Source organism: Giraffa tippelskirchi, chromosome 3 (genome assembly GCF_054371585.1).
Source record: "Giraffa tippelskirchi isolate mGirTip1 chromosome 3, T2T-mGirTip1v1.2.pri, whole genome shotgun sequence".
Classification (NCBI taxonomy): domain Eukaryota; kingdom Metazoa; phylum Chordata; class Mammalia; order Artiodactyla; family Giraffidae; genus Giraffa; species Giraffa tippelskirchi.
Window position 1 is genome coordinate 101,811,852 of NC_137277.1, and position 23,561 is coordinate 101,835,412.

At 37.0% G+C, this 23,561-nt stretch overlaps 1 long non-coding RNA gene across 1 annotated transcript; it reads left to right on the forward strand.

The window, feature by feature from the left end:
- The first annotated feature begins 99 nt into the window (after window positions 1-99).
- On the forward strand, window positions 100-8,825 carry LOC145542212 (uncharacterized). Its single transcript, XR_014079670.1, has 2 exons — window positions 100-182; window positions 7,780-8,825. It is a non-coding gene; the product is annotated as an uncharacterized LOC145542212 (long non-coding RNA).
- The last annotated feature ends 14,736 nt before the right edge of the window (window positions 8,826-23,561 follow it).

A 23,561-nucleotide genomic window follows, 5' to 3' on the forward strand; every position in this document is an offset into this window, starting at 1 on the left:
CACTTTGTTTTATGTAAATTTTGCATGGATAATGGAATGAAATGGTTTCCATGGAGCTGACCAAATATAGGTCATAATGTAAGGAACTCTTCCCCTCTTGAAGTACACAGGTGAATTTGCATATAATTTTAATTATTCGATTTTATAAGTAAGACTGAAACCGTGAACAAGTTGAGCTTCCAGTGAGTTAAACTTTCACTTTTGCCCATAAAATATGTATGTACAGGTATAATAAAAAAGGGCTTCCTAGGTGGTGCGATGTTAAAGAATCCACCTGTTAATGCAGAAGACACAGGGGACGTGGGTTTGATCCCTCGGTTGGGAAGATCCCCTGGAGAAGGAAATGACAACCCACTCCAGTATCTTGCCTAGGAAATCCCATGGACAGAGGAGCCTGGTGGGCTATAGTCCATGGTCGCAGAGAGTTAGACACGACTGAGCACTACTCACACACAGGTATAATAAAAACTCAAACTACACAAAACAAGTAGAAGCTAGTAGAGGGAGAATTCAGATGGGAAATCTATATTTTTAAACCTGTTTTTTAGTACCCACTAGCTGAGTGACTTTTTACTCAGGTTTACCTTTTAGTGCATCAGTTTGAAACCTTTAAGCCTCCCATACATCTAGGTTACTCTCCTTCATTTATTTACACATTAATTCATTCATTCAGTAAATACATAAGCTTTGAATCCACACAGACCTGAAGTTGAATTCTAGTTCCACTCCATACTAACTTTTATTTAGGAAGAAAGTTAGTGAACCTTGCTGAATATTAATTTCTTCATGGGTGAAGATGGGATGATTATACAACCTTACAAGGTTGCTGTGATGCAGAAAGATATGCACATAAACTACTTGATATGAGGCCTGGTGCATGATGGGTGCTATATTGGCTCTGGGCAGGTGACTTTCAGACCTCCAGCTTCAGGGAGTATGACCAACCAAGGACATCAATTTCTGCGATCTGAAATCTACCAAAGCACTGGCAACCAAGGCTTGTGTAGGCTGTTCCTAGCAGGTGACTGGGTGCATCAGGGAAAAGTCATGAAGGTTCATTCCTGGAAGACAGGGGCCTCCTCAGCATGGTCACTTTGGCTCAAGGACAAGGCTTGATGGCCTTGTCCTGGCTGAGCCTTCCTTACTCTGCAGGGCAGTCTAAGACTCTTCCTTGCTTCCTTCTCTTTCACTTGTATTGTGGTCTGAAGGCTCTCCCAGCCTTTCCTGGCTCCCTCCTCATGTTCTCCACAGATGTTTCTCCTAATAAAATCCTTGCATCTTGGTGTCTGCTTCTTGGAGAACTCATTGAATACAGATGTTCATTAATAATAGTTGTTTCAAAGACTATATTTATTACCTATTTGTGAAAAGCACTTTCTGGATTTAGTGCATGATGGAAAGCTGAAAAAGCATATTATTTCAAAGACATGGGAGCATGATACTGATGTATGGTATCATAAGACCAAAAGATACAATATTGAAGACTTTTACCCCTTAGATAAAAAGTGTCATAAGAATTAATGATTGACAAAATAAAATTAAAGGGCACCTTTTAAAATAATATCATTTAGAAGTGTAATGCCAATGCATCTCTAGTCTCCTAATACAACTTTTCTCTAGCATAATTCTTCAGGCAAATGTTTGTGAAGGAAATTTGCAATGAGAGAGTTACAACAGGGGTTTAATTTACTCTAACATATCCTATGCATTTTGATCACTTCAGTCGCTCAATCGTGTCTGACTATTTGCAACCCCATGGATTGCAGCACACCAGACTTCCCTGTCCATCACCAACTCCCAGAGCTTGCTCAAATTCATGTCCATCAAGTTGGTGATGCCATCCAACCATCTCATCCTCTGTTATCCTCTTCTCCTTCTGCTTTCAATCTTTCCTAGCATCAGGGTCTTTTCCAAGGAGTCTGTTCTTTGTATCAGGTGGCAAAAGAATTGGAGTTTCAACTTCAGCATCCATCCTTCCAATGAATATTCAGGAGTGATTTCCTTTTGGATTGATTGGTTTGATCACATGCAGTCCGAGGAACTCTCAAGAGTCTTCGCCAACACCACAGTTCAAAAGCATCAATTCTTCGGTGCTCAGCTTTCTTTATGGTCCAACTCTCACATCCATACACGACTACTGGAAAAATCATAGCTTTGACTAGACAGACCTTTGTCGGCAAAGTAATGTCTCTGTTTTTTAATATGCTGTCTAGGGTGGTCACAGCTTTTCTTCCAAGGAGCAAGAGTCTTTTAATTTCACGGCTGCAGTCACCATCTGCAGTGATTTTGGAGCCCAAGAAAATAAAGTCTCTCACTGTTTCCATTGTTTCCCCATCTATTTGCCATGAAGTGATGGGGCCAGATGCCATGATCTTAGTTTTCTGAATGTTGAGTTTTAAGTCAACTTTTTCACTCTCCTCTTTCACTTTGATCAAGAGGCTCTTTAGTTCTTCATTTTCTGCCATAAGGGTGGTGTCATCTGTGTTTTGATAATCATTTTTCATTTTGATAATCATAGTGATATCAGAGCTATGAGAAGGTTATTTGTGGAAAGAGAAAGAGGATTGGATTAAACTGATTTCTCCTATTTACTGTGACCTTGGGTCATCTGTAGGATCCTTATACTTTTTATTTGTCAAGTTAAGTTTGAACTAGAAGAGCAAAAAGACCTGTAACCTCTGAACTTCTGAGTTTGAAAGTTCTACATCCTTTCAGATAGATTGATAGGGTGGTGATTACAATAACAAGATATCTCATTTTCAGTAACTAAACTAACCATCTCCATTGCTCAACTTTGGAGAGGGGTTTCTGGAAGGAAAGCTATCTTTCCTCTTTCTGTTCTTGCTATCTTACCAAAGGAAAAGTTATGAACATATGTTTATGTATATGGCCATGGGTTTGTATATATTTTGTGGAAATTAGTTTTTAGTTTAAGAGAAAAGAATCATTGCATACTGCTCTTAAGCTTTGGTGATGCTTTAATTTTTTTATTAAACTATAGTTGATTTACAATATTGTTTTAATTTCAGGTACACAGTGAAGTCAGCAAAGTGATTCAGTTATATATATATATATATACATATATATATATATACATACATATATACATATATATATATATACACACACACACACACATAGATATAAGTATATTTTCAGATTATTTTCCATTGGAGCTTATTACAAGATATTGACTATAGTTCCTTGTGCTATATGGTAAATTCTTGTTGTTTATCTTTTTATAAATAGTGGTGTGTGTATCTGTCAACCTTAAAATTCTAATTTATCCTTCCCCTCCTATTTCCTGTTTCATAACTGTAAGTTTCTTTCTTTTTTTTTTTGTAAGTTTCTTTCTATATCTGTGAAACTGTTTCTCTTTTGTAAATTCATTTGTGTTGTTTTAAAAATTTCATATGTAAGTGATATCATACAATATTTCTCTTTGACTTGCTTTACTTAGTATGATAATCTTTTGGTCTATCTGTGATGTTTTAAATTTTAAGAATTATTTTAAGAAAACTTATAGAGCACTGTAGACTTAACCCATTAATTTTCACTCCTCCAGGCAATGTAAGAGGGAAGCTTATGCTATTATTACAATTTTATAGGTTAGGACCTTAAGAAATCCAAAGTTTAGTGGCTTTTTCAGCTTCAGAAATAGACCTGATACATGCTGATACCCAATTTCCATTTGACTCTACAGATATTTCCTGTAATTGAGGAAAATTGTATTAACAAGTCCAAATATCTTAAATTTTTGCCTTTCATCACAACTCTGTATACCAGAAAAGGTTATTAGTAGCTTGACTGTGTAATACACATACTAAAGGGGCAGATTAATAAGAATTATCATCCTTGATGTAAAATAATTCAGTTGTTTCAATCAACAATGATTATTCTTTTTAAGCATCAAAGTTTATAAATAGACTTTTAGTAAATTCATATTTGTAGCATAAACTTTCCAATTTTCATAAGTTTTCTATCTTTCCTTGCAACTCCAAGGTAATACTGTACATCAAACCTGAGACTGCTCTTGGTACTTTGGTTACTGAAGAGAGTGAGGACTGTTGAGTCCGAGACTTGAGTATATTTCAGCCTCATCTTCCCTATTCCCCCTCTGACCACAACTTAAGGCCCTAGACTGACTGTCTGCTTCTGTCTTCCCTCATCATCTTTATAGACTATATTTGGTATACAAAAAAGTATCCAATTTTTTTACACTAAGTATTAACCTTTTGTATCCCCCAAGTTCTCCTCCTACTTTTGCTGGCCATGCAGTCATACAAAGTATCTACAGGTTGACCTTAACCCCACAGCACTTACCTTTAGGAGAATCTTCCTCTCAACAAATCTTTTGTGTAAACCTGAGTTCTTCTTAAATATGTCATTAAAAGTTTTTTCTTCTCCCAATGAATATATAAAACCAGAACTACCTCTCAAGTACTATCAGCCTAATTCTGGAATGAAATTATGTCCCTTATTCTTTAAGCCTATAATATCATTTCAGAACTTTTGTACATATCTCCCCTAAAGTTCTTAGCTCTTATATTTACCTTAAACTTTCTAGCATCGTTGTTGTCATGCTCAACAAACCCCTAGACTTTTGTCCCATAAATATGGAAGCAGAAAAGTGATGTCTGTACTTTCTCAATTTTATGTTTCCTTCTATAAATTTTTCTTAAACCTGTGTCAACTGCTCTTACTTGAATCTGTGTGAGATGAGGTCTGGTTTTGAGCAAAATTGCACTAGTTATTCTAAGTTTAATGTCTAAACACTTACTGGTGTTACACATGACTTTGGGGGCTCTGCTGTCGGAAGGGGGAAGGCTTCTTAAGTGAAGAAGTAAAGATGTCTGGACATTTATTCACGTTACAGACTTGACATCTTTCTCTGAATATACACAGATCCGCTTTGGGGTATTCTGGGGGAAAGGAATCTTCCATGGCCAGATCATTTTAGGAAGTGCTGCATGTTTGAACTCTTCATGTCTTTGTTCTTCAGGTGGAGCTTCTCCTAAATCTTGATCAGAAAAAATTGTCCATAGCCTGTTTTCTACAATTTGGAGAGAGAAGTTCCCATGGGCTCTTTCTGTAAAAATGTCTTTATAGCTTTTCTAAGATGTTTTCTAAGGCTTTTTTCTAAGTTATTTCAGTATCTTAGAAAATTTGTTGGCCAGAAATTCTAACATCTAATCTAAACATCTCTTGTTTTAGAATCTATTGCTGACTCCAATTTGCCACTGATTAAATGCATCTTTATGTAACTGTGTGATACATTGACATATATTAAGTGAAGTGAAGTGAAAATCGCTCACTCATGTCCGACTCTTTGTGACCCCATGGACTATATGGTCCATGGAATTCTCCAGGACAGAATACTAGAGTGGATAGCCTTTCCCTTCTCCAGGGGATCTTCCCAACCCAGGGATCGAACCCAGGTCTCCCGCATTGCAGGCAGATTCTTTACCAGCTGAGACACAAAGGAAGTCCAAGAATACTGGAGTGGGTAGCCTATCCCTTCTCCAGTGGATCCTCCTGACCCAGGAATCGAACTGGGGTCTTCTGCATTGCAGGTGGATTGTCTACCAAATGAGCTATGAGGGAAGCCCTGTGAGAGTAATAGTAGTATTTCTTTTAAATACATTGATGTGAACCAAATAAGAAGTAAAATATTTTTGTTGTATATAGAGTTGCCTGGATAATAGGAAAGACCCTATCAGTGTGGCAGTTCTTAATCTTGGCTGTATTAATATAAGAGAATTACTTAGAGTGCTTCAAAAGAATTGTGATGCCCTGGTGTTACCCCAAACTAATTAAATCAGTCTCTGAGAAGTTGGGAGTATAAGGGGACCCAGGCATCAGCATTAAAATTCGTCAAGAATTCTAATGTGCAGCCAGAGCTGAGAGCCACTAGTTAGAAAAATATGAACTTAGCTCTAATGATTTTCTTTATGAGTGTAAGTTGGTGCCAAATATTTCTGCTAGCAGGGCATCTCTTGAGGAACAGCTATGGGCTCCTGGTACTTCAGTTCCACAAGACACACCTTGGGGTATGAAATGACCTATGTATGCTGCCGAAGAACTGACCTGACCAGTTAGTTAAGGCAATTCGTGGGCAAACAGAAATCTGTGATTACCCCAAGGGAACTGTTTTCTAGCTTCAGGTTCCCAGGAATGGAGTGAAATCAGTTTGGACTCCCACAAGTTTTAGTGTCAGAACAGAGTCAAGAGAAAAGAATCTGTAGGTCAGTTCCTCCCCTTCTTATGCAATCCTGCAGATATCTCTTTCTATAACCCCAGGGTCCAGGACATCTTGTATTTCTCAAGGAGCCTCTGTGGCAGTTAAGTTTGACCAACATCAGTTGGTCAGTTGGTCAGGTGTGGCCAATATAAATTATTAACAATATAATGAGTTTACATGCAAAAAAAAAAAAAAAGGAAAAAGCCAAACCAAACCAAAACTTTCGCAATTCATTAACACCTGAGTAGTATACATTTGGATGAATAAGAAGGAGGTTAGTTCACATCAGAATCACTCCTTGTAAAATTATTGCCTTTCCCTTCCCCTATGCTGTTGATTCCTTTCTCAGGGCCAGAGCTTGGTTTTGAACCGTGGGTCCTGCCTATTTTAGTCTGGTCACTGGGGCCTGTCAGTGTCCTGTACTCCCCATGCTCCCAAAGGCAAACATCTAGGTCACAAGGCAGAGGGGACTGAATGGTGAGATAAGATTTTGATCTCAGTCCCCAGGAAGGCTGGTTGTCCTTGCAGTGGCAGATGCCAGAGGGCAGACTCCTCTGAGACCTCAGAAAACAGTGAAAGTGAAAGTTGCTCAGTCATGTCCGACTCTTTGCAACCCCGTGGACTATACAGTCTATGGAATTCTCCAGGCCAGAATACTGGAGTGGGTAGCCTTTCCTTTCTCCAGGGAATCTTCCCAACCTAGGGATTGAACCGAGGTCTCCTGCATTGCAGGCAGATTCTTTACCAGCTGAGCCACAAGGGTACCTCAGTGTTTACTACAAATATGATCTCTTTCTATGTGTCCCATGACATGAAACAGTTTGGAAGAAGTATGTTTTCATGTCCAAAACTGTATTATTTTCCACATAGTAAATTCTATTTATTAGAAAACAAATCTCTATATTTTATTTTATTTTATCATTTAAACCTTGACATGCATGGGCCCATAATGAGACTTGATTTCCATGAAGGAGTTCCTTTCCAACAGGTCTCAGGAAACTTATGTTTCTAAAAATCGTGAATCTGTTACTGACCCTTTCCAGTTGGACCCCCAACAAAAGGTCCTGCTGCCCAGTGTCACTCATGCCAACAGAAGGAGACAGAGTTCAGTTGAGAAACAAAGGAAGGAGACAGAGTTCGATTCTTTCACCAAAGAATGGAGAGGTGGGAGCTCCTTCTCTAGATAGGTGCTCTCCCTGGGCTGTTTTTAGGGTTCTGGCCAGCGGGAAAGGTGGTGGGGTGCTCACTGGTTTGTGCAGGTGCAGTTGTGCCAGTCTCGGCTGGGCACCACATCACAGTGCTGGTGGCCCACTGCTGTCATCGGGAATTAAGGTGTTATGAGCAGCGCCTCTGCACATGGTCCAGTGAGCTGAGGTGATGCGAGCAGCCATTTGGCACCAAGAACTCTGTTGTGAAGGACCAGGTGTGAGACCTCTTCACGTGCGCCCCCCCAGGAAGAAGTGTGGCTAGACTAAGCACAGAGGGGAAAAAAATGTTAGACTTCATTTTATTACCCAGATTCCATTTTTATTTCCCAGGAATTGTTAATGGACTTTTCCAGGACAAATCCTCAGAAAAAATCAGTTTGGAATACAGGAAAATGAGAAAAAGCATTATAACTTTTCCATGAGAATGACAGCTTAATAATCAAGAAGCTTCTTGGTTTGAAGGAATCCACTGCAAGAGCAGGAAATACTGATATGGGAAATGAAGGCTTCAGCAACTAACTTGGAACAAGGAGGAGCAAAGTAGTCACCATTTCATCAGTCTTACTTGTAGTTGTTGCCCAGTTATAAGTGTGTGTTTGTTGCTCTATTGCTGACATAAGATTTTTTTTGCAAATAAAACAAATATTAATAAGCTTGTGCACAGAGTATATTTTATACAATTTCTATGTGTGCTTGCTGGGATAATAAGCTTTGGAAGAAAAGAACTTTTTAAATTGGAAATTTTGAAGTATGAGTCTACGTAGTGCTAATTTTGCTGCATGATTCAAGTGTTACCTTATTTGATTACTACCCAATAATGTGCCTGGAGTTTTCCAGTGTTTGAATATTCGATGAAGACTACAGTTTTTTGAAAATACTTTGATAGAAAAAATACAAAGAAGAAGTGCATTCAACACTCAAGACAATTTAAAAACAAATCTAAAATTATATTAGCAAAATAGTATTAATTTCAAGAGCAAAACCAAACTCAGAGCAAGCAGACATATCAGACAAAATATTTTCAATTGTTCATATGAAGCAATTTGCACCCAAACACCTAGCTTGAATATGTTTTTGAATGCATTCTGAGCAAAGCAAAATGAAAGGAACTTTTCAACATCTGGAATATTTGTCATAGAACAAAGGTTAAGACTATTTGATAGGATCATTAATGCTTTATGTGCTTAAAATTTCATTTAAAGTATAACAGCTTTTAAATATTACATCTTTATGGTATTATCTTTTAATTTTTAGGATGATTTTTAATTTGCTTTTTTGTACTGATTCCTTCTAATGTTTTCAATTATCAAATGTTTCTATCATGTAGAGATTTTTTTTATGAATTATAAATATATATTGCTTCTAATATTAACAAATCATGAGTTTATTATTTATTCTTTGCTGTTTTACCAAAAAACCTGTGAAAGTTTAATAGAAAAATCTCTATCAGAAAAATGATTTGCTGTGTATTATTATGGTCATTCATTTTTATTTAAAAATATAAAATGTTACAAGCAATGCAGAATGCTTTGATTCCGGGAATTCCAGAGAGTTTCTTGTGTCCTAATTATGAAGATTAATATTAGGAATCCACAAGGCTAAAATATAAACCAGAGATATGCTGGGGGCCAGTATCAGGGAAAGAGATCAACATGAAGCCTGGAGGCAGGAGAGGAGTTGGAGGGTTAAGCCAAGTTCAATTACAGGGTGTCAGGACAAAAGACACTAGGAGCAGAATGGCATGGGTACCAGAATTGGAATCCTGAAGACAGATCAAAGTCAGGAAACATCAGAGGCAAATGAGGGGGCAGAAGAAGGGGAGTTAAAAAGGAAACTAATTCCAGGGGTCAACATCTTCTGGAATCAAGATTGCTTTAAAATGGTTGAGCATGGATCTCTGTGGTCCTTGAGGCAAGAGATTTTAAAGGAACAGCTTATTGTCAAGTGTTGCCTCCTTCAGAGTTTCAGGATTTAAGAATGTATGTTTGATAAATTCTCCTTTTGGTAATAGACCAGTGGGAAACCGTGATAGGGAAGAAATTTATTTCTGTAATCAGAACTTTTCTTATACTTCTATGGGTTATGTATGCATAACTCATGTTCCCTTTTCCTAATTTATAAGCTGAAGACTTGGGGGGTGGGGCACAGGAAGATAGAGAAGAGAAAGGGCTGCGGGGACAGAGGAGATATGTAGAAGAGGAGTCGTTTGTTAATCTAGGGAGGGGAGAGAGTTGAGGCTTTTATTACCCCTTTCTTAGCATAGGAGAGGGAAGGGAAGTATTCTTCATCCAAGTTAAACGAGAGACCTTCAATATAATTATTTGTAGAAATTGATGGTCCCTGCAAGAAACAAAGAGTGACATCCTGGTCTTTATTTAGACTTCTGCTAATCTGATCTCTGTGACTACTTGGGCAGGAGAAGAGAGCTAGAGAGAAATGTCAGGCAGAGAGAAGAGAAGCGCAGAAACTGCAGCTTGGTGTGGCACTGACATGGTTTGTTCCTATGGGTTCCTGCAGTCTGTACAGAGTGGCCAGACCTGATACAGTCAGCTGAAAACCCACCTAAGAGGACTGGATGAACGATCCTGCTGCAAGAAGCAAGGAGGAAGGTCTATTACCAAAAGGAGTTAGAAGGGACTGAGTCAGAACAAGCTCCACATCAGGTATTGTTGAAGTAGGGATGGGCTGCACCCCAGCTATCCAGGGAGCACGAGGTTTGTACACAGGCCATTCATAAAGCTTCATGTAGCAAAATCAGCAGCATTGAGTCCAGTTGCCCATCTAGGGTCTTTCCTCTTTCAAAAAATATTTCTCCTAGGTAGTCATAATCTGTGGATATTTCATTGTCACTTCAGCTGTATCAGTTGCTCTGATCTTTTGCAGTTCTTTTACTACGCCACATTCCCTTTTGTTTCTGGACTCTTACATATGCTGTTCCATCTGCTCAAAACACCTTTCCTCCTGCTCAATGACTTGTTGACTCCTATTAATTCTTTCAAATGTTCAGCTTAATGTTGCTTCTTTAGGGAAATCTTCCTTGAATCCCCAGTGGTTTTGTCCTCTCTAATGTGCTTTCTTATTCTGAAATTCTCCCTTCTAAAAATATTTCAGGAATCAAATCTATCTTATTCAAAATTGTACTCCAGAACCAACCACTGAGCTTAGTGGCATAGGGATAAATAATGTATATTCCTTGTCTGAACAAATGAAGGGAAGTAACTATAGCCACCACTGGAAGAATGAAGAAAGTAGACTTATATTGTGCATAGCATCAGTTGTGGACTATAGGACTATAGATTTATACTTTGGAAGCATTACTATGGTCAAATAAAAAGTTAGTCTTGTCTCTAGCCATTTACCCACAGGCAGTCACGATTCATATATTAACACTGACAATATTGATTTTGACCATCTTATTATTTTTGGCATGGCTCAGGGTTAGGTAAGCAGCTGTGGTTGTACCCAGGTAGGCCTTTCACAGAGATGGAGCTGGTGTGATTTGCATGAGGTGGTCTGAAGAATCTTTTTTTTTTTTTTTTTTAATATTTATTCCTCTGCTCTGGCTCTTAGCTGTGGCATGTGGGATCTTCAGTTGTGACATGCGAGATTCAGTTCCCTGACCAGGGATTCAATGTGGGCTCCCTGCTTTGAGAGCATGGAGTCTTAGCCACTGGACCACCAGGGAAACCCCTGAAGAATCTTGAGGTATCACTTAACTTAAAGATTGCTACCCTACTCGCCTATACGGTGCCAGAATTCCCATAATGATATTAAATACTCCTTTGAAAGTGAAGGTACACTAAGAAGAGATGCATTCTGGGAGTGTGAAGATGAATACGGATGATGAAACAGCTCTCCTTTGGTCACCTTGGGTTCACATGTCTGTTGTCTTCTATTGAAGGTCTATATCTCCTCCTCCAGTCAGGTATGTCTTGCTTGGTGACTACAAAAGGGGACCGGAGAAGCACTTGGGGAGTCCTTAGCCTTGTTGGCGGGAAAGGAGGAGCATCACACAGCTCATTTCCAAGTTTCCTATTAGCTTTGGCAACCCATGGTTTCATCTAAAATAAGGCTTTTTTTTTTTGGTAATGAAACAGCACTGGACTAGGAGTTAAAGGATCAGGTGTTTTGTGTTAACAATCTCAGACGTCAGTTAAGTTCTCCGAGTTTCAGTTTCTTCCTCTGGAAATTAAGTGTTATAATTTATGATCTGTTAGGCCTTTCCCAACCTTAACATTTAATAAATATTGATAATTATTCTCAATAATGGAGAGTATGGAAGAATAAACTTTGAAAATTCTCTTTTGTCATAATGTAATAATTCTGTCTATTCACTAAAATGATGGGAAATAGGTAATAAATATATTAAAAGGAGAGAGACGTTTATCTAGAACTCATCCAAATATATTAAAGAAAAAATATCCTGAACGTGAATTTTTATTGAAATGTTCATCTTTCCTCCTAGGAAATTGAAGGAAGCACCAAACACTTGAGAAAGATGATCCAAATAGCAAAGTCTCTGGCAGGTTAAGGAAAGGGGGTGTGAGAACAAGATTACCTTTATGAAACACATTTAAGGGAGAAATTCTAGATGACCTTGGCTTTGGCAAAAATCTTCCCAGGCATTAAAGGTCATACGAATTTCTCCAATGTATCTGTGAATGGATTGATGTGTCACTGTATTTCTATTACTCCCTGAGTGAACCTCACAAACTCTAGGTTCTTTGCTTCCATATTATGAGTTGAAAGGGATAAGAGGGATTAAGAAAAAGTAAGATTCCCATTTACTCTTTTGTAAGAATTTCAAACCAAGTTTGCTTCCACCATGTACAAAGAGGTATTAGGTGAGGGGCTTATTCTTTGTGTGAGAAGTTGCTGCATGCTGCAGAAATCTGTGGCTGGGCTCTCAAGATGGCCTATTTAAGGCCAGAGGTCCCCTTTCTCCTGAAATTCAAAAGTCTGGCTGTAGGAGAGAAGCATGCAGGGAAGACTCCTCCATAAAAGGTGGGAGTTGGCCCCTCCTCTGAGACAGATACCATCACGGGGCAACAGGGAGTCTCAAGATCAGTGGGCTGAATTTCCTGCCTCTCTTTAGGGGCCTTCAAACTTACAAAAATTAATCCTTTTGATTGACTCTGTCACCTAATCTTGAAGATAAGCTCAGAACATTTACCAGTTTTCAGCACTGCTTACCAGGCCAAGTCTCAGCACCAAATTATGAATTTTGTCATCAGTGACCTTTCCAATCTTCCCTTTTTACCTGCCCACTTGGTAGCTCAAGTCCTCCTCCTTCCTCCTCTGTCAAAGTGTTTGGGATTGTTAAGGATTTAAAGAGATCAAATCATTCAGTCTTTTCATTTTCAGAAGAGAAAACCAAGATCTGAAGAGGTTAGATGACTTCCCTAAAAATATACTTTAAATCCTCTTGATGACTTCACTATAAGGCATCTGAGTTAGTTATCGATGTTGGGGAATCATTATTAAATGATTTCACAGGTAGGTCACAAAATCTTAATTTGGTACCTCCTATCATTTCCAGATATTCAAGTGTCAATGAGGTTGTGTTTCATGATAATTTAAATATCTTTAAATTTATAAATCATCTCCTATCTTTCATTTTTAAAACTTATTAACAAAAAGATTTTGGGATGTGAGTTATTTGCTATAATTTTGACAGTTTTAAACTATGAAAATAAAAATGGCTTCTGCTTAAGGAGTATAGATCTAATAAGAAGTAAATACAAAATAAGTTTGTGAGCTAACACTGAGAACTTAGTGATTTATGTACTATAGAATATGAACACAAGCATCAGGTGGACTTTTGAAAAATCAAGTTTACTTGCTTCTTGGGCTAAGGGTGTAGGTAAGTCTTCTCCGGGTCAGCATGCAAAGATGAACAGACTGGAAGGCAGAGGCATTTGGCCTTGAATCCTAAAGTGCTATCAGTCTTACTCAAGGCAGCTATTACCATCTTCAACACATTTTTGTAACCCTGTTTGATGCAAAACGGTTCCCACGAGGCTTCTACCTGCCAAATGAACTTTAGCTTTTCTGTAGAACCACTGACATGGGAAATCTTACAAACAGACAACCTCAGTGGAATCTTTTATCATTAACACACTGACATCACCTCGTCCTTGTTCCCACTGTAAAGGTTTCACTACCTGCTGAATTGGTCTCCTCAAATTTATTTTGTCAACTTTTCCAGGGAGAGTTATGATAGGTTTTCAGCGTGGATAAGAAATTGTTAGTCTTTTAGATAGATGATGAATCATTGGATATATTAAAATTTCCCTGTAAAATAATTTAGTGCTAAAATAAATGATCTAATTTTTGTGATGTTATTACTTTTCCTCCTAGATGTCAAGTTACCAATTTTATTAAAACAACATGAAAACATTTTCTATAAGTAGTTTAAAACATATTCTTAACATAATGAGAAATAACACTGAATAAAATATTAAACATTAGCAGAGCATGTGATTTTTAAAAATAATTTAATAAATATTTTATACTTATTTTTAATATTCCTTTTTTAAAGACCAGCATATAAATTGCTGGCTAATGTTACAATCCTTAGTAAGAGAACCAGACCACTCAGTGCTCTTGCTTTTGCCGTATTTTCTCTGAGTGTACATTTCTCTTCCCAAGTACAGTGATTTAGAAAACATAACTTCACAGAAGAACCCCTTCTACTTGCTATGCCCCTATCTGCCATTTATATCATTTAAATAATCAGGAACTCATTTTCAGAAGTCTTCTTTAATATATCCTTTTTATGGAAAGGATAATATGTGAAAAGACAAATGCATACAATGAGAATAAAAATTTTAAAACCTGTCAAAAGTGAATCGCCAGTCCAGGTTCGATGCACGATACAGGGCACTCGGGGCTGGTGCACCGGGGTGACCCGGAGGGATGGGATGGGGAGGAAGGTGGGAGGGGGGTTCTGGAAGGGCAACACATGTACACCCATGGTGGATTCTTGTCAATGTATGGCAAAACAAATACAATATTGTAAAGTTAAAAAATAGTTAAATAAACTAATTAAAAAAAAAAAACTGTCGAATAAGGTCATGGACTTTCTGCTTTAGATCCATATCTGTGAAGAAGGACTCTCACCTCTTTCCATTCTTGCCAGTAGTGATATGTTCTTGTATTACTGGTATTTATATTACTTTCCTTAAAGTCATCTTTTTATTAGGTATCTTAGACAATGTATGGAACCATGCTAGGCCTACTGCTGCGGATTAGCTGCTACACAAAAACCTTGCTGTGCACTACTGAGAGTGTGAAGACAGCATACTGTGTGCATCCATTACTGAAGATAACAGAAAGTTAGTCTTCTCTTCCACAGTGAATTGAAATGTCAATCCATGGAGAGGAGGTTTCCAAACTTGGAAGACCAAATTCTACCATCTAAGATTGGAAAAACTGAACATGTTTTCATTTCTAATTGACCTCGATGATGCCGAGTCTCCATTGAAAGGCTAATGGTGAGGCTTTCAAAAATCTTGGTTCATTTGGGAGAACAAGATGCCAGTGTGGATGAAATCAATAACTTAGACTTGTTCCTTTTTATTCAGAAACATGTGCAGTGGTACATTTAGATAAGTTCTTATGCCACAGTCCACACCCAGAACTCTAAATATGAAAGATGAGATAGGCTTAGGGACAAGGCTTCAAAATCCTGCTGTATTGCTGGCTGTGTCACGCTCATCAACCCCTCTTGTGTACTGGTGTGTGTTGGTGTGTGTGTATTTCTGTTCCTCTGAAATTAGCCTCTGTAGCATTATTTTTTGTGTAGTGCTTGGAGACATCACAAAGAAAGAAAACTAAAAACTTTAAATAATTAGAATTTGTCTTTGTATTGTATGCACATTCTAGCAATACAGAAACACTCACTATATGCAAAATGCTAAGCTAAGCCATAGGTGGGGTTCAAAATAGAATAGGATACCCTAGTCCATGGAGTTGCAAAGAGTCGAACACGACTGAGCAACTTCACTTTCACTTTCATGCATTGGAGAAGGAAATGGCAACCCACTTCAGTGTTCCTGCCTGGAGAATCCCAGGGACGGGGGAGTCGGACACGACTGAAGTGACTTAGCAGCAGCAGCTACCCCAGCCTTTGTGGGATATTATAAGCTGGGATGGTGAAATAGGTAAATCTAAAAGTATATCTTATGCAGGGTAGATCAGGCTGAACAGTCCAGTACAAGTAAGGTTCAGTGTTGAAAGCATGGGCTCTGGTTTCAGATTGTCAGGAAATTCAGTTCTTATAGCTTAACATGTATGTGATCTTGGGAAAGTTATTTAATCTCTGGAAGCCTCAGTTTCCTCATTTGAGAAATTGCAGTTAAAATGGAACCTACCTCATGGAGCTGTTGAGCAGATTAAACATGATAATTTATGTTAAAATTCCTTTTTGTTTACTATTTTATTTTATTTTTATTGAAATATGGTTGACACAGAGTATTATATTAGTTTCAAGTGTACTATACTCAATTTGACATATACACATGTTATGAAATGGTCACTGAAGTAAGTTTAGTAACCCTCTCTCCCCATACAAAGTTATTACCATATATCTAGCATATTCTTCATGCTATGTTCCATCCCCATGGCTTATTCATTTTATACCTGTACGTTTGTACCTCCTCATCCCCTTCACCTATTCACCCAAACTCCTACCCTCATCCCCCCTGGAAGCCACCCTTTTGTCCCACCCATGAGTCTGCATTCATTTCATTTTCTTTGGTTCATTTTGGTTTTTAGGTCCCATATATAAGTGAGATCATTTGGTATTTGTCTTTCTCTGTCTGAATTATTTTACTTAGTAAGACACCCTCTAGATCCATCCATGTTGTTGCAAATGACAAGATTTAATTTTTTATGGCTGGGTAATATTCCATTGTATTTTATGCCACATCTTTATCTGTTTATCTATTGATACACACTCAGGTTGCTTCCATATCTTGGCTATTGTAAATAATTACAATAATTTATGTTAAAGTTTCTTTCTTTAAACATAGTGCCAGCCACATAACACATCTTATAGATCAATAAATATTAGCTATTATTATAAACAAAGCCCATGGGGTGATAAGATACATGTACCATTAAATAAACAGAATGAAATAATGTAAGAGCAAAATAAATCTGCCTCCATAAAGGACTATAGTTTAAGGTTACCTGCTGCTGCTGCTAAGTCGCTTCAGTCGTGTGCGACTCTGTGCGACCCCCTAGATGGCAGCCCACCGGGCTCCTCTGTCCCTGGGATTCTCGAGGTGAGAATACTGCAGTGGGTTGCCATTTCCCTCTCCAATGCATGCATGCATGCTAAGTCGCTTCAGTTGTGGCCGACTCTGTGTGACCCTATGGACAGCAGCCCACCAGGGTTCTCTGTCCACGGGATTCTCTAGGCAAGAACACTAGAGTGGGTTGCCGTTTCCTTTTCCATTAAGGCTACCTAGAGGTGGCTTTAACTTACACATACAGGTTAGTTATGCAGTTTTCACACATTGCTGAGTATGTTATTCAATGACAAAATATGTACTTACAATGGCATTAACAGAACTTAATGTATCACTGTAATATATCACAGAATACCTTTGTAAGGAAACATAGTTGCTATAGATAATTTTAGATAGTTATGATTTTATGAATATTTTAAGAAGTAAAAAAAAAGCAGTATAGTGTGGTGACAGTATTTTTAAGCACAGATCTCAGAAATCTAAAATTGTGTTGTGGAAGAACTCTAAAAAGCTCCTTTAATAAAGGAAGATGCTTCTCCCTGCATGAAAAGATTTACCTTTGCCTACGCTGATAACTGAATGAAAGAAATTTTGTAACATTTTTAAAAATTACATATTAAGCATTGGCTTCCATATTGTTTAGAAATAAATTTGCAGATGTTTGCTTTTTTGTACATAAATATTATAGTCAGGTCAAAAGCACAGAACAATAGGCAATTTTGAGATGATATTAATAAATATCTGTTTTCTTAAAGTTTGTCCAGGGAGAAGTCAAAAAGGAGCTCTGAAAGTTCTGTGGACTCTATCACAACAAAAATTACTAGTCATAGAAGACATGATGAGAAGTAGGTTTGTTCTCAGTTGTGGTTGAAACAGAGAAACTCACCTTCCTCAGAAATTAATGGAGGCTTTCAATCTTGCTGGCATTGCTACTTTATCATTCATATGACTAAACAGACAATCAATTTAGTGGCAATGTATGGGAATGAAGGGAAGGAACAAATAAGCTATGAATGATGAGAACAGAAACATCAAAACCCCCTCCGTTACTCTTTTTTAATGGCTGATACCAACAGGGACAAGACCAGTAAAAAGAGGTTAATGAATTGCAAAGATCCTTTAGGAAGTGATTGACTAGTATTGAAGCACAGTCAAATCAGTCATAAATATTTACTTTTATTAGCAACAGTGGGTTGCCTGTTATTTTCAATTGATTTTTAAGGCTGGCAAAAATCTACCACTGTGAGTATTATCAAATGTTCCCAATTTTGTCAATATTTCTCTGCTCTAAACAATTCCAGGACTCACACAGCCTCCTAAGCCCTATTTCAAATGTACTTTTTCAGCACAATTTCCAAATGATTACAAATGACAAATTAAAGTGAGGTTCCCTATATCATTAAGAATAATTATAATCTTTTCATTTTGACATTTGTTCAAATGGATTGAATGGCAGCAATTTTGGGATTAATGTTCTCTGATAATCTATATTCCACTGCCATTGACTTGCTAACCTAAAGTTGTGTTATTTGTTTTACTAAGTGAGAATGAACCATAATAGAGACCTCTTTTTTTTTTTTTTTGATCCAGTCGTTGTAGCAGTGAGTAGAAGAACTACAAGAGTTAACAGGACAACATCGTTCCAGTTTCTGAACAGTGTGTAATAGTGCTGTTTACATCATTGGCTAAAATGCTGCTTTATTTTGTAAAATCCAATCCAACATAAGGACATTTTCCTGAAACTTGCTGTCTAGACCATCAAAATGATGGAAATTGCTTTTAACACAGCGTTTGTAACATTAAGATCCAATAATTCAATTCAAAGGAACATAACAAAAGGAATTTCCTACAGATAACAACAAAGAGTTAATATTTCCCAGGGCAGACAAGTTTCCAATTCAATTAGTTTTAATGAACCTTCTGCTCACTGGTTACTGAACTAGAAAGAACAGCAATAAATGCCCAGAGGAAAGAGAGAGAGGATATTAAAGGAGGGTTAGTGTATAGTATATAAATTTCCAAGTTGACTAAAAGAGTAGCCTTGATGTAGTTTTGGGAGCTAAAGACACAGAAGACAGATACAGATCTGTCTTCTGAATTTAGTGTATAGGAACAGCAAATCTCAGCCAGTAGTTCTGTGTGATGAAACTAAGACATTTAGTTTCGTCCCTGCTGTCTGATAGGGAAATACATAATAGAATAGAAAATACAGTCATATAGATCCTTAAAAGATCTATACATATTCTATAAGGAAAACATAAACAAATTTTCTACTAATAGCAAACCAGATTTGTTGGTTTATACACATGTATAGACGTTTATATGTATATATGTATGATAAATGTGTATTTATCTTTCAATAATTTTTTCAAAAAATTAGGATAGATTTTTTTTTTTCAGTTCACATATAACAAATTTTCACTCACACAGACAGCAGCGTAGACATAAAATTAGGAAAGTAAAAGGCTGCTGTATACAAGCAATTTTTAATTTGAGATCCAGAGAATGAGTTTTAACCTAAGAATTTAATGGATTTCATATTTTTATTTGATTCCAATGGTCACCTTAAACCTGTAGTATAGCACAGCACACTTGTATTTCCAGGATCAATCTGCAAGTCATACTGTGGTTAAATATGACTACTCTCACAAATATGATTATATAAGCATACAAATCCCCTCCAGTTAAATATTTGAAATAAATAATAGAGTCCAGCAAGAGCCTCCATGTCTATTATTGTTTCAAGTAAGCATTGTCAGGAATTTTTCAATTTCTTGAATTTCTAAAAAAATTCAGTCCTAGTTACACTTTCATTATGCTGAACTATCCCTTCTATTCTTAGTTACAACCTAGTTCCTACCAATGTTTTGGAAATCATTTTTTGGATACTGAATATGAAAAGTTCTGAATTCATGGTATTAGAAGGAATTGATATTTTCTATACTGCATAAGGATTCTTATAACCCCAGAGATACCTATTTTTTCCTGCAAAAGTGTTGAAAGAATACAGATACATTTTAAAATAACCTGCAGCTTGCATCATTCTGTTTAATAAGGATCATACTTAAGAATATGGCTGCAAGTTTGATCAGCAGCTATAGCATTTCAATGATGCATATTTTTCTTGCAGATGCTTTTCTTTGATTGAGTTTAAAGTTAAGCTTGTGCTTGTGGATGGCTGCTTTGTCAGTGAAAATTTGGATTTTGAAAAGGCAGCACCTGGGTTGATTTTAAGAGAAAAATGCTTTCAGCTTCATAATCACACATTTGACCACAGCCATAACAAAATGAGGGTGAAACTGAACCAAATCGAATGCACAGTTTTAGTTTAATGGTTCAATGTCTCTTAAATAATCTCTAAAGAAAACTGCCAAATAATTAACAAAAGGGGTCAACTTCAGTGTAAAATGCTATGGAATCTGTGTTCTACTGTCCACTTGAAGCAAAGGCTACTGTAATACCTTAAAAGTAATTTAAATTTTGATGTTATCAATGGTTTTCTTTTCTTTTTAGTACTATATTTTTATTATGAAGAGAAAATATCCACTCATTGTATAGTTCCTAAGACATGATTGCTTTAAGTAGGATGGAATGAAAAAGAATAGGAAATAAAATGAAATATAGCGCAGTAATTTCTAGCACAAATCTTTTGTCTTGCAATTATCTCTGTTCTGACCACATAGAAAATTACTACAAATAATCTGCAATACACAAGAGATCTTGCTCTAGTTTAAAAATAGAATATGATAGGGCTAAATATATTTATATTAGCCAAAAGGTTATTTCCAGGGATGGAGTTTAAAAATTCTTTTTCAATTTAGTCACATGTTTTACTTTGTCTTAAATTCATCTGAGGTTCTTGTGTATAAGCGATCGGGTAGATTTTTAGGGTTTCCAAAGGAAAGGGTTAGGGAATGCAAAATTCACATTTGTCCTCTTGGCAGCGGTATAGGAAATGAAACTTCAGGAAAAGGGTACATTTTTTTTTTGTCAAATTGCAACTTAGAATATGACATGTGATTATGAACACATCTGTGGAAAAATGACCTTTCTTACCAGGAGGTGTGCCTCAAGGTGATAAAATTAAGGCTCGTATTGTTGGATGGTAGAATGAAAGCAGAGGGACTACTCCCATAGAACAATAGAGACACATGAATAAGCAGAGGTAGGCAGAAAAGGAAATATCTTAGTCTAAGGCATTTAATAGCAAAATGAGAACACAAATGTGCAAAGTACTAGAGACCTCTGATGCTTAGTTTTCTTAAATAGCAAGAGAAACTCTAGAACTTTGCCTCCAAGGTATTACAAGAACTTTGTCAAGTTGCACATGAGAAAATAGAGCCCACAGCCATATAGTAAGCAAAAAAAAATTCTGTTTGAGTATTGACATGACAGTTTTTGAAAGTTCAAGCAGAAAACCAATTATAATGAGCACTGGAAAGCCCGGAGCCCTGCTGTTCAATAAATAAAAAGTACAACAAACTATTTTCCAAAAAGGTTCTAGAGAGTTTCTTCTTGTCCCACTACTTACAATCTGATTACATAAATAGTCTCTATTTGCTGTTGAATTGCCAGGCAGCTGTATTAAAGTACAAATCAAATCAAGTCAGGATTAGAAAGTAAAAGAGCATGGTTTAAAGTAATCTATCCCCCAGGAACTGTGCTCAGATTCATCAAACAGAGCTTAAAGTACAGTATATCTTATACCCTCGTGTTTCCATGCTGCATTGCTGCAAAACCAGTTATTATTTTTGATATTCAGAGAATGTTGCTTATTGCTGGGGAAGGCTCACTTGCTTATTTAAAGGTACTATTCATACGAGCCACTTATTTATTACTTCTTTTGGTTAAGATTCATGGGAAGGACGTAAGTACTAAAGACTAGTAGGCTTTTTATTGATCATATCCTATGTGTCCCAGCTATGAATTGTCATGAATATTTCTTATAGAAGAGTGACTAATTTATTCCAGATTTTGGGTGATACACCATTATGATGATATTAAAGAAGACTAGGAGTCCTTAGACGCTATTGGCTAATAAAGAATTATGCACATCTGTCCTTGCAAATCCTGCTCCATCCAGTTATTAGCAAAGAAGAAGGCGAGTTAGTCATTTCAACCTGTAATTGTTTTTGAGGGAAAGCTCTATATGTAGTTGTCAATGTGCTCATCCTAGGCATCAGTTTTTGGTACTTACAAAATTGCTGTCACCTTAAAGTAGAATGAACAGGATTTTGATAATTATGGTAGTTTTATCAAAGACGATTTTTTTTCTATTACAGAAAAAACTTACTTAAATCTACAAATATAAGCTTATATTTGATCAAATTCTTTGCATTTCTTATAATAGCTAAGTATCTATTCAGAGATGTTATAGCGGCTTCAGTTATCACATTCTATATTTATCTCCAAAGGGCATAAATGTAGCCTGTGAAGATAGCTAGATATTGATTTATAGTGATAAATATATATTTTATGTGTAACATGGAGGGGAAAACAGGCAAAAGTGTTATTTCTGTGAGCTGAATAGCTTCCAGAAAGTGTGTAATGTGTGTTGTAACCAGGCAGTCCAATGATCATTTTTCTTCCTACATCCCTGAGCTAGGGAAGAAAAAGTCGACGGTTGCCATTAGTTAACATCTCTCATGTAAGTAGCTCTACTTGAAAACGATGCCACATTAAAACAAGCAATCAGTGTCATCATTGTGCACCAGGATGTTTGAGACGCTGGCACCTCTCCATTGCAGTCTGAGGCTTTTCAGCCCAATTTAAAGTTTAGTTCTCTGCACTTTGCGAACTTGATCATTAACACTGCCGCAGATCACCTGTAGTGCAGTGTAGCCAGGTGACTTGGCAGCAGTGGAAAGAGACCTGAATGAATGCAGGTCCCTTGGAGCTTTCTCTGTGTGGGGATTGAGATTCCTGTCTGAATTGTTGAAAAAAGTGGGAGGCTAAATAACCTCCCCTTCATCATCCTCTTCTAGATTTATGATGGAAAGGTCAAAATTGGAGTTTGTTATTTATAGCCTCTCTGCACCACATGTTATGAGGAAGGACCTTGCCAATTTACCAGGGAGGTAACTGCAGACCAAGATCCTTCACACAAGGTATTGGAAATGAGTGGTGTTCATGGAGACATTTACTTGCAGATTCAGGCAAGATGTTTGCTTATGAGGAATGGCCACCAAATTGGTCTAGCTCTGTGTTTGAAACAAACAATTTTTGAAAATCTTTTAATGAAATATTGATTTTTATCAAGCACATCAAACTAAAGGCAAACACACCATAGTGTCATGATTAAAAAATAACAATGTATTACAGGTAAACTAAGATAAATGAGTTAAGTGCTCAGTTTGCAGTGCAAATTGAAACCATATATCACAACCTTTCATTATATTACATTACTGCAAGAGTACAGAATACAGAAGCTGATTGAATGGTAATATCAAATTAGTAGGAGATTTACCCTGCTTTTGTTGATGGTGGAATATGGAGCTAAAAGAGGAGCATTTCTGTAATAACATAAGTTTAAAAACAATTTTTTTAAAGTGAATGCGACTGATAATCAGGGAGATGATGGCACCCTGCAATTGCCTTCCCAGATCTCTCATGAAGAAATGAAGGGATCTGTATTAATTTTAAACCTCCCTTTGATTGGGTGAACCGGTCTCCGTTTTGTATGACATTGTTGCCACAGGTCATTGCCTGGTGCGGTGTACCATGAAACAAACAAATAGAAAAAGGCACCTTCTGGCACTTTAAGTCTCACTACCATCTGACTACTACCCTAGTGGTTCAAAATGATGAAAAGCAGAGGCTGGGAGAAATCTTCCTATGGTTAGATTGGGAAAAATG